Genomic DNA, 14484 nt, shown 5'->3' with positions numbered 1-14484 from the left:
CGCGGCCACGCATGCGCCGCCCGCGACCGCGCGCCGCGGGGACCGGGGAGGCTTCCTCGCGGGCGAGGGGCTGAGGGAGAGGGCTGCGCGGCGGACTCTCGCGAGAGCGCGCGGCGCGGCGCCCCCGCCGCGGAGGGACGTGAAGCCTGAGGAGGGGCGTGGAGAAGCTTCGCGGGGCGGAGGGACACACAGCCGCTGGCCGGGCGGACCTTGGGCGGGAGAAGACGGCACAGTGTGCAAAAGGAGAGTGGGAGGCTTCCCTCGGCCGCGCAGTCTGGGAGGCGGGGCGACGTCTCTGAGGTGAAGGACGCTCCTGGGGAGGCGCCGCAAAGGCCTTTCTGCAGCGGAAAAGGGAGAGGGAGCGGGGACTCCTTTGCTTGGCGGAGGCGTCTGTCGCAGAGGGCGCACGCAGGCTTGCAGCGTCGTCGGAGGGCGGCGGCGGTCGCGGACTGCTGCCCCCGCTCAGGCGCTCGGTCCCTGCTGTGCCCCTGCGGGAGCCCCTTAGCGACCCAGTCCCGTCCCCTAGGGGGCAGCGCGGGGCCGCCCCAACCGTCCTCCAGGGGAGAGCCCCTGAGGCGGCCTGGGGGTTCCCTGTTGGTTCCCCGTGGGGATCGTTTGGGGCGGTGCCACCCGGGCCCCCCAGGGCGGCGCGGGGACGCCCCGTCTGTCCCCCGCTGCGAGAGGATCTGATGGCCCCGTTCCGTCCCCGAGGGGCGGCGCGGGGACGCCCCGTCTGTCCCCCGCTGCGAGAGGATCTGGTGGCCCCGTTCCGTCCCCGAGGGACGGCGCGGGGGCGCCCCGTCTGTCCCCCGCTGCGAGAGGATCTGATGGCCCCGTTCCGTCCCCCAGGGGCGGCGCGGGGACGCCCCGTCTGTCCCCCGCTGCGAGAGGATCTGGTGGCCCCGTTCCGTCCCCCAGGGGCGGCGCGGGGACGCCCCGTCTGTCCCCCGCTGCGAGAGGATCTGGTGGCCCCGTTCCGTCCCCCAGGGGCGGCGCGGGGACGCCCCGTCTGTCCCCCGCTGCGAGAGGATCTGGTGGCCCCGTTCCGTCCCCCAGGGGCGGCGCGGGGACGCCCCGTCTGTCCCCCGCTGCGAGAGGATCTGGTGGCCCCGTTCCGTCCCCCAGGAGCGGCGCGGGGACGCCCCGTCTGTCCCCCGCTGCGAGAGGATCTGGTGGCCCCGTTCCGTCCCCGAGGGGCGGCGCGGGGGCGCCCCGTCTGTCCCCCGCTGCGAGAGGATCTGGTGGCCCCGTTCCGTCCCCGAGGGGCGGCGCGGGGACGCCCCGTCTGTCCCCCGCTGCGAGAGGATCTGGTGGCCCCGTTCCGTCCCCGAGGGACGGCGCGGGGGCGCCCCGTCTGTCCCCCCAGTGTGGGAGCACCTGGGGCAGCCCCATGCAGATCCCCAGAGGCAGGGCCAGGGCGCCCCATCTGGTCCCCGCCCTCCTCCGCGGGCGCCCTGGTGTCAGCTCCTTCCCGTACTCCTGGGCCGGCGTGGGGACGCCGGGTTGTCTGGGGGTCCTACCGCCCCAGCTCCGGGGGAGTTGATGTAGCTGAACGTGAACCGAGGGGGGCTCTTGGCCCAGAGTCCCCGCTCCTCCCTCGCCACCGGCCGCTGTGGTTGCTAGGGGGAGCTGTCATCGCCGCCCAACTTCGGGGAAACTCGGAGCCATGCGGGCCGCCCCCCATCCATCCCTTTATTGAGGAGGTGCCAGGCAGGGTTTTAGGCACTTAGCGTACATCCGTGGGCAAAACACAAAAGTCCCCGTCCTAGGAGCAGGTGGCCTATTACAAGAGAAAGCTTCGTGACTTTCCTTTCTTGGCAGAAGTCTTAGTCAAAACTCGGGCTACAAATTCCAGCAGCCCAGAAGCGAGGAGTAGCGTGTATGTGACCGGCATCAGGTGACGGAGGGTCAGAGAGACTCTACGGGACACCTAGTGTACGCCAGGGGTTGTCTTTGCCCAGTTTCCTTTTCTTTCTTTCCCTTTCGTGCTTTTTGAGCATCTGTTTTGTGCTCGGTAGGCATGATGAAGGGGGTGAGCAAAAGCAGGATCCATGCCACTGTTGCGCTTCCAAGTCTGTTGGGAATGCCCGCGTGAATCAAAGAATCAAATAAACCAAGGTAGAATTGTAACTGCAACAGGTACTACCCAGAAGAGGAACATGGTGGAAGGATCTGTGTATATTAGAGGGACTTGACATAGTCTGGAGGTCTGGGTAAGTTTCTTTAAGAAGTATTGCTAAGGAGGAGATCCCAAGGAGGAGTAAGGGCTGGTTAGGCAAGGTCTAGTCCCCATAAAGCCCTATAAGGCAGATATATGCCTCCACCTTACAGCTGAGAACACGGAGATCTCAGCGTGGTGATGTAACCACCCAAGGTAACTTCAGGTTAGTGGCAACTCAGGATTCAGATTCAGATAAGAAAATGGTCCTTTAGGTACTCATTGGGCCAAATGGTGGTTTTAGGAGAGGCAAGCATCACAAGCTGCTCAGGGACAGCGGAGAGCACGGGTCACAAACTCACAAGCCTGCAGAGCTCAGGCAGGTAACTTTAATGAGCGAAGTAGGCACAATAGAAGACAGTGGGGAATGGTGGGGACTGCAGCAAGCTGGAGGCCACATTTTCTGCCCAAGTGAAACAGCCAGGTGGGAGCCACACACTTAGCAAATACATTTATGTGTTTCTCCCCACCAGAATGTTAGCTCAACGAAGCAGGACTTTATTTATTTATTTATTTTTTAAATTTTAAGCCGTATGTGCCAGGTGCTTAGAGCAGTGATTCACAGAGTAGGCACTTGACCTCATCTGCTAGTTCTTGCCATGTGTGCACACTTTCACAAATTTTGAAGCACTTTTACATCCCTTTTCTCATTTTATCACCCATGCTCTCTTTTGGCTCCTTAATGCCCCCCCCCCCAAATATTTAGGTATGTCTTACTTTTGTACCTCTCCACACTCTTCATATTTTAGCTCCTCTCCATTCTAATGCACTTGGCATTGTATCTTAGTTCCCTCTACTTATTTAGCCCATTTTATATTTAAACAGTGTTTTTTGTTTTGTTTTTGTTCTGACTTAGAACTTTAGTGCATTGACCTTCAGCCCACCATCACAACCACCTCCCACACTCAGCCTCAGGTCCTGCAATTCAAGGCCACCCAGCTGCTTCTTGTCAGGGGTGGTGCATGAACAGTTTCATTTCTTAGAAACCGCTTTCCTGAAACATCTTGCCCCTCAAGAAAGTGACCCATCTGTAGACATTTGGACTTTCTATTCCATAACATGGACTTCCAAAAGACAAAATTTGATCTGCAGATGATTAACTGGGAAAGTTAAAGCCTAACCTCCTCACTTTCCTCTTGAAGCAGAGAATACTGGGCCTTGTTCATTATCTTGCAGATATAGGATCATAAGATCTTTAGGAGTAGTTTGTTGTCTTTTTGGTTTGGTTTGGTTTGGTGGCCTCTCAATAATGCACACCAGTATTTTTTTTTTTTTTAAGTAGGTTCCATGCTTAGTGTGGAGCCCAGTATGAGGCTTAAATTCAGCACCATGAAATAAAGAAGATCTGAGCTGAGATCAAGAGTCTGAGGCTTAATCGACTAAGCCACCCAGGTCCCCCATCAAGCATAAAACCGTAGAATTTACTCTCATATTCTCATCTTCCAGTTTTAACAATTAGCAACTCATGGCCAATTTTGTTCTCCCTATGTCTCTACCCACTCACCCCCAATCCTGGGTAATTTGAAGCAAATCCCAGACATCACATTATTCATTGGTAACTATCAGAATGTATCGCTAAAAGATAGGGACTCTTGGTTTAAACATAACTTCAATACCATCAAATGCTTCCTGTTAACATCAAGAATTCCTTAATACCATCTTTTAAAAACAGTTATGTTTTTGAAAGGTGGTTTACAAAGAAAAAGGGGTCATAGATGCTGGATAGGTAAAAAGAACAGATATCCTCCACGTTTTCTAATTAGGTGTTTACGTTTACTTTCTAGTGACAATGTTGGTGACTTGAGAAGATCAGATTGTTGAAAAAATAGTGGATCAGTAGAGGTCAGTAAATCTGAAGTATGAAGCAGATCATACTACTTGAGGACAAGTAAAGAAGAGTGGTTGTTTTCATAAGACTTTGTCCCCTGAGTTGACCCACATCCAGGATCACTGTCTTCAAATGACCCCTAGAGGAATGTTCATACCAGTCTTTTCTTAATAGACCATTCCTCTGTCCAAGGTGCTGATCCACAAGCCCTTTGGCTGGCAACCATAGGTGTTATACCTTGCTTTAAATGCCGTTGGCTAAAAGTAAGGTTACCACAAAAGTAAACATTAACTATACATTAAATAGATCTAAGAAGTGCTATCTATGCTTACGCTAAGTTTCTTTAAAAAATCTGACTTAGAGAATTTCCTAGTAATGCCAGTTCTCTCTCATTTCTTAGTGCCCTGAAATTTTTTTTATCCATTTCTTTAAAAATGGAAAAGTGGACTTGAAAAGGCTGAGTCTGTATATTGGTGTGCCTATTTTAGATACGATATTATCAAATATGATTTATAAACCAAGCCATAATTAGTTGAAATATTTTTCATTTTCACAAATTAAAATCACCTCTCCCACTGGTTCATTAATGATGGTCAAATAGCTGACAGAAAAACAACTGTTAAAATGTTCCAGTTCCTTTCACTCCACTAGCAAAACAATAATGAAAAAATTTTAACTATATATGCATATATAGTAAACAATTTTTTTTTTCTGTATATCTATGAGGCACCATGCTAGGTACTAGTGGGAGAAGTATAAGACATAACTCTTTTACTCAAAGTATTAAGAGTAAAATGGGGAAAATCAATCACAGAATTGTCATGTATTAGATCTAGTGTCCTTCAACTCTTATTACAGTCTTTGGTTTAAAATCTAGTTTATCTGGGACACCTGGGTAGCTCAGTCTGTTAAGCTGCTTTTGACTCTGGTCATGACTCAGGGTCCTGGAATTGAGCCCCACATCAGGCTCCCTGCTCAGCAGGAAGTCCGCTTGTCTCTCTGCCCCTCCCCCCTATAGTGTTTTCTCTCTTTCTTTCTCTCAAATAAATAAAATCTCTAAAAAAATAGAATAAAAAGAAAATCTAGTTTGATACAGGGATGGCTACTCCAGCTTTCTTTTAATGTTCATTAACATGATAAATGGTTCTCCACCCCTTCACTTTCAATCTGGAGTTGTCTTTGGGTCTAAAATGAGTCTTATAAACAGCATATTGATGGGTCTTATTTTTTTATCCATTCTGATCCCCTGTGTCTTTTGACTGGAGCATTTAGTCCATTTACATTCAGAGTAATTACAGAAAGATGAAATTAGTGCCATTGTATTATCTGTAAAGTCACTCTTCCTGTAGATTTTTTCTGTCCCTTTCTGGTCTTTGTTACTTTTGGTCTCTCTCTCTCTCTGTTCAAAGGGCCCACTTTAATATTTCTTGCAGGGTTAGTGTTCACAAATTCCTTTAATTTTTGTTTATCTTAGAGAAAGACAACCTTCTTGGATAAAGCATTCTTGGCTGCATATTTTTCCCATGTAAAATATATCATGCCAGTCCTTTCTGGCATGCCACATCTCTGTGGACAGGTCTGCTGCCAGGCTTATGTGTCTGTGGGTTATGGACCAGTTGTCCCAAGTTGCTTTCAGGATTTTATCTTTGTAATTTGTTAGCTTCACTATGTTGAGGTGTTGGGTTGTCATATATTGGAGTCAATGTGGTAGAGGTATGCATGAAGTCCTCTGACATGACAGAGTAATAGCCTCTTTGGCTACCAGGAAAAGCTTCTTGGAGTCAATCTTGAAGCCTGTTTAGCAGGAGGGGCAAGAAAGGCATTCCAAAGAGAGGTAACATAAGCTTGAGTGGTGTTTTTATGTAATGATATGAAGTTGAGTGGGCCATGACCTTATTGTAAGGGAAGGAAGTAGTGGAAGATGAAGTTGTATAGACAGGTTGGAAGGAATTTGGACTTTATGATGAAGGCAGTGCAAAGAAACTGCAATGCAAACAAAACGTTGCTATAAGAAAGTGGAGGCATCTCTTTGTCTCTAGGAAAAAGAATTCTCTCTCATGTAGACTCCTGGAAGTAGTGTGCTAAGAGAACACTCAGCATACAGGGATTTGAGTAAGAGGGTTTCTAGGGCCGTTTTTTTTTTTTTTTTTAAATTCATGCACCCATTTGTTAAATATGTATATAGATGTTAATTATGTTTCAGGTGAAGTATTAAGTACTGAAGACACAGTGGTAAAGGCTTGATTCCTGCCCTTATCAATCTTACATTCTAGTGGAGACTGGAGAAGAAGGCTTGATTCCTGCCCTTAAGAATCTTACATTTTAGTGGAGACTGGAGAAGAAGACAAATAATACACAAGTACACATATAAATAAATGGGATAATTTCAGATTGTTGGAAATACTAGAAGTAAAATGAATAGGGTGATAGAGCAGACAGTAACTAGGCAGGGGTTACCTTAGGAAATTTGATCAGGGAAGAGATCCTAATGTTTGATACTCAAGCATGAGAAAGATCCATATATGTGCAGAGTATATGCAAGAGCCTTCCTGGAAAGGGGAACAGCAAGAGTGTGGAAAGTCCTGGAGGTGGGAAATAGTATGAAGTATTCTACAAACCAAAAGGGGACCAGTGTGGCTGCAGCATAACAAGCAAGAGGAGGGAAGGGTCCAGAGTAAGGATGAAGGTAGGCAAGGGCCAGACAATGTTCAAAGAGCCTTACGGGCTATGGTAAGGAGTATGTAATTGGTTCTACAATATTGGCATTTCAGGATTTAAAACTACGGAGTGAAATGATCAAATGTATACTTTATCAAAATCACACTGATATTGAGGGTGGGTTGGAGGGGGTTAAGAGTAAAGATGAGTGGCCAGATATAGGCCTGTGGATTTACTTTTGGCAAAAGGTTAGTAATGGCTTGGACTTGGGTATGACAACAGAGGTGGAATGAAATGGATGCATTCTACGTATTTTGAATGCAGAACTGTTAGGACTTATCATAGCATGGTTATGGAGCTCAAGAGAAAGGGAGGATCCTCAGTTTTTTATATGAGCATCTTGGTTGATGGCACTACAGTTTTTGGTATGGGGAGATCTAGTGGGGTCCTGTTTGTTGGAGTGGAGAAGTGGTGAAAATTATTAATTCTGTTTTGGATTCCATAATGTTGAGGTCTCTGTTAGATATGTAAGAGTCAAATGGACAGTTGAGTATACCTCAAGGAAGAAGTCAGAAGTGAAATACAAATCTGGAAGTTGTTAGCATATATTTAAAGCCATCAGATTTGATGAAAACATAGGGAAGGAGCACAAATATAGAAGGGAGGAGAAGGAAGGCCCATGCCCAAGAACACTACCCCATTGTTGAGTAGACAGTAAAGGAAGAGAATTGTTTTAGGTTGAATTGTGCCCCCCATTCATATATTGAAGTGTTAACACTCAGTTCCTCAGACCTTATTTGGAAATGTGCTCTTTGCAAATGTAGTTAGTTAAGATGAGGCCATACTGGAGTAGGACACCTAATTCAGTATGATTTGTGCCCTTATAAAAAGGGGAAATTTGAAAATAGACACATGCACATAGGGAAATCTCCATGTAAAGATACGAGTTATGCTATCACAAGCCAAGGAACTACAGGAAGCTAGAAAAGATCCTTTCCTAAAGCCTTCAGAAGGAGCATGGACCTGCTGGCAGCTTGATTCCAGGCTTTTGGCTTGAAAATTTGGCTGTGAAATGATAAACTTCTGTTAAGCCACTCCGTTTGTGGTGTTTTGTTATGGCAGCCCTAGAAAACACATAGAAGACTGAGTAGAGATAATGAGCGTCATAGGTGAGATGACTAGAATGTGATCTCATGGCAGCCAAGGAAAGCAAGTGTTGCAAGAAGAAGGGAATAGTCTTTTTTTTTTTTTTTTAAAGATTTTATTTATTTATTTGAGAGAGAGACAGTGAGAGAGAGCATGAGCGAGGAGAAGGTCAGAGGGAGAAGCAGACTCCCCATGGAGCTGGGAGCCCGATGCGGGACTCGATCCCGGGACTCCGGGATCATGACCTGAGCCAAAGGCAGTCGTCTAACCAACTGAGCCACCCAGGCGCCCGGGAATAGTCATTTTTATTAAAGGCTGTTAGATTAAATAAGAGGAGAATAGGGCACCTGGGTGGCTCAGTCAGTTAGGTGTTAGACCTTTGATTTCTGCTCAGTTCATGATCTCAGGGTCATGAGATCAAGCCCTACATTGGGCTCTGTGCTCAGTGGAGAGTCTGCTTGAGATTCTCTCCCTCTCTCCCTGTCCCTCCCCACCCTTGCTCTATCTCTAAATTAAATGTATCTTTTAAAAAGAGGAGAATAAAGAAAGGACCATTAGATTAGATTTTGCAATGTATTTAGGGATTCTTGTTCCTCCCGCTTTTCATATTTGAGACAGATATTCACCTCTTTGTGATTTTGATTATATTTAGCTCCTAGAAGGGAGTGGGTATGCTGCCAGTTAGAGTGAGCTGATAGCTTTTCTTCTGGTTTGAATCTTTCCTAGGAGTTGCAAGATGCTTGTGGCAGTGTCCTGTACCTTCTTCCTTTGTGTCCATAGTCACTGCTTTATTCTGTAGGAAAAGGTAGTTGCTGCCTCCTCCCCCATGGCCAAACAGTGTCAGCGGCTGAGTTGACCATTCAGTAGCTCTGAACTTAGTTCTCCAATTACTTACTTCTCCGTTCACTGCCCACTGCTTGCTATTCGGAATTTGGACTTCCCCTAGAACCACTCCCGTCTTCACAACCAGTCCCCTCTTGCACATGTTTTCATTTCTTCTTCTGTTCAGAACTTATGGTCCATTGTGTATCTTTTCCTGATCTTCATTATTGTTATATATTTATTATTTAACAAATCTTTTCTTGGGTCACTTCAGGGAATTTGGACTAGGAGCAGAGAGAGATAGGTACTGGCATATGTTCTGACATCACAAGTCAGTCCTCCGATATATTCCTTTTTTGTGGATTAATGTTGATCCGATCATCATGCCATGTGTGTGCTCATGGAGCACAGATATCTTTTGGCTGCCAGGGTCTAATCAGAACTCATCGGCAAATCTCCTTAGACATGTCTTCTGGATTGTGCTATTTGAATCAATACCACCAGTGGTAGTTCCCAATAAATGTAGCCTTTTTTTATGGACTTAACAACTAATTTGCTAACTATTTACTATACATAACACAGTTGATACTAATGAGAAATATGCACTTGATCTTATTCAAAAGGCTGAGAAGCGATGATACTACAGAGAAATATGAGGTGTGGTTTCTATTCTCAGTGAATGTATGATCTACTTGGGAAAAAGGCATTCACATGAAGGAGGTTGTGTAACATTGCGTGACTGAAGCAACATGAAGACTTCATTGACCAGGGTGATTTCAGTTGCAAGCAAAGAAATCTAGCTTATACTGTGTTAAGTAAAAACAAAATCAAAAACCTCATGTATTCTAGTGTCTAGAGCAGTGCCCAGCACACCGTAGGCCTTTTGTTAATATTTGTTAAATGAACGAATGAGTGAATGAATGAATGCAGGATTTTATTGTCTCATGTAGCTGAAAGGTCTAGGAGATGTTTAGGTTTAGACGTAGCTATGTCCAGAGATCCAGATCATCACTTAGCACCTTATTCCCTCCTTTCATCAGCTCTGCCTTTTTCTTAAGTGGTCTAATTTTCAGGAGGAGGTTTCTCTCCAAAAGGCTGCTGGTCTTTTGTGAGAGAGTCCTCCTTCTTCTTTCTTTTAGTGGTTTTAGCAAAATTCCTGGAGCTGAAACTCCTGGGGTTGGTTTGGGTCATGTGCTCTTCCCTGAACCAGTCACTGTGACCAGGGGAATGGAATACATGATTGATCAGGTCTTGGTCACACGAGCGTCCCCGAGGCTGAGCCTTTTGAGTCCCAAGGACCAAGAATTTGGGAGGGCTTTTTTTATTCCCCCCAGAGAAAAATTGGGGAGGTGTTACTACCAGCGGAAGGGATGAAGGATGCTCTCCAGGTGAAACTAATGGATGTTTACTATCTTACAAGGCCCTCGTTGAAGAGGTGTCATAAGGCAGTATAGAATTCCACATGACTGTGTCAGGTAATGAGTATCAGTTCAGAGGGTTTGGAAGTGGTCAAAGCAAACCTTAAAGAAGGAGTGAAATTCAGTTATCTTGAGGAGGGAGCAGGAATTGGGTTGGTAAGGAAAAGGTATTCTAGAGATGAGTGGGAGTAGAATACATGCAGTAACGCAAAATGACTTGAGTGGGTAACTGGTGAAGGGGAAGGAGCGGGAGGGAGATCAGGGATGCCAGAACATAAAGATTAAAGAATATAAAGACCTTGACAAGATACAATGGGCTACCATGGCTGCAAGCACACTTTAGGGAAAACATGCTGAAGCCAGCCTGTAGTGCATTCTCTACTCTCATCTCTGATTCTCTGACCCCCGGGTAATAACCCTTCAGGGTTCTAACCAGCCTTTGCATCTGGAGTTCTGGGAACACCTGTTACTGGCCCCAGTGCCTGCCTGTGACGCTGCTTCCCAGTTGTTAGCAAAGGCTGATGTCACTGAAGTCCTGTGACCAACCCAGCTCACCCTTGTAATTGAGTCTTTTCAGCGTAGAGCAAGAAAATTTCACTGCAGACCTTTTCTTATTTTCAGAGTAAGCCTATGGAAGAGCTTGCTGCAACACTGCCAAACAGAAGAATAGACCTTCCCATCAAAATCAAGTACAGCAAAAGCAAGTAACAGTTTGTGAACAAATCAAAGTTCCTTCAGTGCCAGCCACACCGCTCTTCGGAACCCCCGCTTTGCCTCTGTGAATCTGTAGAGAGACTCAACACTTGTCCTGGGGTATTCACCCAATCAACCATGTACATGCAAACGAGGGGGTTCCCTGAAGGAAGGGAGTCCAGGTTGCTGTCTGTATAAAGCTAACATGTAAATTCAGTACTTATCATGAGCCAGTTTCTGTTTTAAATAATTTATGCACATATTAACTAATTTCCTTCTCATGCCAACCTTGGGAGGTAGATACCATTATTATATTTATTCACCAACGAGGACACTGAGTGTAGGATCCTAGATTTGAATCCAGATGGTCTGAATCCAGAGTCCGTGCTCTTCCCCATCACTTTGTGCTGTGTCTAGCTCTGTTCCTTTCACCCACAGTGACTGGAAAGGTGAATAAATTCAGTTCGTTATAGAAAGGACTTTAATGCTCCTCCAGCCCGTCAGGAAGAGATTCAGCGTCCAAAGGCTGCTACCAACACTTCCTTTCTGTTTTATGTGCATTACCTTTCAGGCAGGCTACGTTTGCCTCTCATGGGCTCCAGCAAGTCCCCTTTATCTTGATCTCTGTCCTTGCATCCTTTCCCCACAAGAGCCGCTAGCATTCTTTCGCACCTGCTCCCTTCATCTGTCCTGATAAGACCCATTTCCTTTGAATTCTCCCATTTTTTAGAGTGAGGCACCTAAAGACATCAAAGCCGTGTGGCTCATATTGATCAACTCTCATAGGATGCCTGATGTATTATCACACTAAAGGACCCTCTTCCTATCAGAGGAGAAATCAAAGAAGAGGGACAGTGGAAATGAAGGGGCAGAGGATTCCATCTTGCCCCACTGGTGGGTAGAGCAGGATGAAAAGGCTAAGTGATGTGGTAGGATAATGAGTAATGAGTCCTATACTTTGAAGACCAGAACTGCTGGTGGGGATATTATGAGAGTTTCTTGTAGGAAGTGCCATAAGCCTTCAGAGAGGCTTAAAAACAGAATGGCAAACTGTTACCTTAGCCAATGTATCTGGCTTTGGGTCCTCTTGGCCTAGGACTGAAATGGACTCATCTTCTGTGGGTATGTGTAGGAAGGGCTGACCAACTCCTCTGTCTGAGTTAAGCAAACCTTTCTCTCTCTCTCTCTCATCACCCAGTATACCTGCTTATATGGAAGACTGAGCATCCATCCTGGAACTCAGATCCTGATGTCAGAACTCTTGATTTTTCCCTTTCAAATACTGTCAAGTAGGGCTGGCTGTCCTTCAAACTGTCTTGTTTGGTTTTGAGGCCAGAGGTCCAGCTGCATCTTCATGTACGTGTCTGGTTCTGTGCCTATCTCTGGAGTTTGAATAGGGTCCAAGTAAATACGCCCTGAGCACACCTGAACTGTGTATTCTGAGAGTGGGCTAGTGGGTCATTTCCCGAGGGAGGTGCTGTCCATACCAGTCCTCTGCAGTTGCTGGGAAGGTACGATGTATGTGTGAGGCTCTTGGTGAGGGTAGCAGCTCACCATAAATAGAGTCTACTTGAGAAAGAGGCCCACATGGAGGAAAGCAGGGCCCCCAAATGGGGAGTGTATCCTAGAGTTCCACAATCATTATTTGAGCATCTAGATCCAACAGCACCTGAAGTCAGAGCCCCTGGTCTTTGTTTTTTGAGCCACTCCATTTCTCGCTTTGCTTAAGCCATTTTAAATTAAATTTCTGTCACTAACAACCCAAACAATCTGACTAATATGCCAAAGAAGTATTTTACATGTTATCTCAGATGACTTGGAAATTATCTCCATTTGACAGATGATGAAAGGGCAGCTTGAAGATTCAGGTACTTTGTAGAGATCTTATGGGTAATCAGTGGAAGACTAGGATTTGGTACAAGGCTGATCTTGAAACCAAAGAGAACATTCTTTACCAGAAACCCTTGAAAAGATTTTCAGTTTTGGTTTCTCCAAGAAACACAAGCACCTATGATTCCAAGTCTCCTTTGGAGATGCTCCGCGCCTGCTGCTCTGTTCCAGGATTGACTCAGCGAGTTGTCGGACTGACTCGAATTGTTGTTTATACAGTCTGTGAACTTGCAGTTTATGGTGTTTTGTAATTTTGTTTTCCCTGCCGTTTCGCTAATACGGCTTTGTGAGCAAACATCGCCTGTGATTTAAATTCACCACAGTAATGAAATGGGCGCGCACACACACACGCAGGTACACACGTTCCTTCAGAACAGTCCACAGCTTTCTGATTAATCACATGTGTAAAGTACAGTGTTTACAGGAAATCAGCAGGTGGCAATTAGCATCTTGGAAATTATCTAGGAAGCACGACTGGAGCTGCCACTTCAGCAGGGAAACATGGCAGTAAACAGCAACGCGACAAACCCCCTCAGAGCTGGGAATGAGGGGGCTGGGAGCGGGGGGCTGCCAGGCACATGGTGGCTGGTGGGGGCAGCCCCGTGTGGATCGCAGACTCCTTGCCAGCCTCGCTCTTTTCTTCCCAACGCCCAAGAAGCAAGACTTTGGGTGGAAGTAGTTGAAATGAAATAGTTGCATGGCAGGAAGACCGTCTCAGAACAACCTTTGAAAAACACTCACCACCGCCACCACCATTCAGACCTTGGTCTGGGCAGAGTAGACGCTGGCACTCCTGGAGTGGTTGTAAAAATAGGGAACATATTCCATACTGGTTAGTAAACAGCTACTGTCTTGAGCCCGCCAAGTGGCATTCCACTGCTGCTTTCCCTGGGGAAAGCTTTCACCTCTTCAGGAGTCAGTGGCCAAAAGGTTAAAGCCTGAATCCTGCTCTAGGGCTAAGTCCAGGGTCCATTCTGATGGAGTCAGTGCCTGTGCTGTCTGATTCTTAAATAGTTCATGTATCAATCCTCAGGAGTTTCGGTGGCCACTCCAGAAGGCAGACACGGAGAATGGGTGTACTGGAAGGAGCAGAAAGGGAGAACAAGGCACGATCTGTTTTCTACTCGAGGTGCTCTTCATCCATAATTGGAAAAAATAGATATATTCAATATGTGTGTGTGTGCCTACATCTAATCATCTATGTATCTATACCTACGGCTAGACCTATGCCTATGGTGTAGCTATGCCTATACCATCTACGTCTACCTCTGTCTGTAACTATAATTTTCTGTGTTTGAAGGGGCAGTGTAGCCATGCTGTATTTTTAAAAAATTTTTTATTAACAAATAATGTATTATTAGCCCCAGGGGTACAGGGCTGTGAATCGCCAGGTTTACACACTTCACAGCACTCACCAGAGCACATACCCTCCCCAATGTCCATAACCCCACCCCCCTCTCCCTTCCCCCCTCCCCCTGGCCACCCTCAGTTTGTTTTGTGAGATTAAGAGTCACTTATGGTTTGTCTCCCTCCCAATCCCATCTTGTTTCATTTATTCTTCTTCTACCCCCAAATCCCCCATGTTGCATCTCCACTTCCTCATATCAGGGAGATCATATGATAGTTGTCTTTCTCTGCTTGACTTATTTCGCTAAGCATGATACCCTCTAGTTCCATCCACATTGTCACAAATGGCAAGATTTCATTTCTTTTGATGGCTGCATAGTATTCCGTTGTGTATATATACCACATCTTCCTTATCCATTCATCTGTTGATGGGCATCTAGGTTCCTTCCATAGTTTGGCTATTG

General features: G+C 46.3%; 1 long non-coding RNA gene across 1 annotated transcript; it reads left to right on the top strand.

Annotated features, from left to right (window-relative positions):
• The first annotated feature begins 44 nt into the window (after positions 1-44).
• LOC309854970 lies at positions 45-10999 on the top strand. The gene is made up of 2 exons (XR_014306508.1): positions 45-300; positions 10712-10999. It is a non-coding gene; the product is annotated as an uncharacterized lncRNA (long non-coding RNA).
• The last annotated feature ends 3485 nt before the right edge of the window (positions 11000-14484 follow it).

The sequence above is a fragment of the Mustela nivalis genome (assembly GCF_964662115.1).
Source record: "Mustela nivalis genome assembly, chromosome: 19".
In the NCBI taxonomy this organism is placed as follows: Eukaryota; Metazoa; Chordata; class Mammalia; order Carnivora; family Mustelidae; genus Mustela; species Mustela nivalis.
This window is presented reverse-complemented; position numbering and strand designations above follow the sequence as displayed.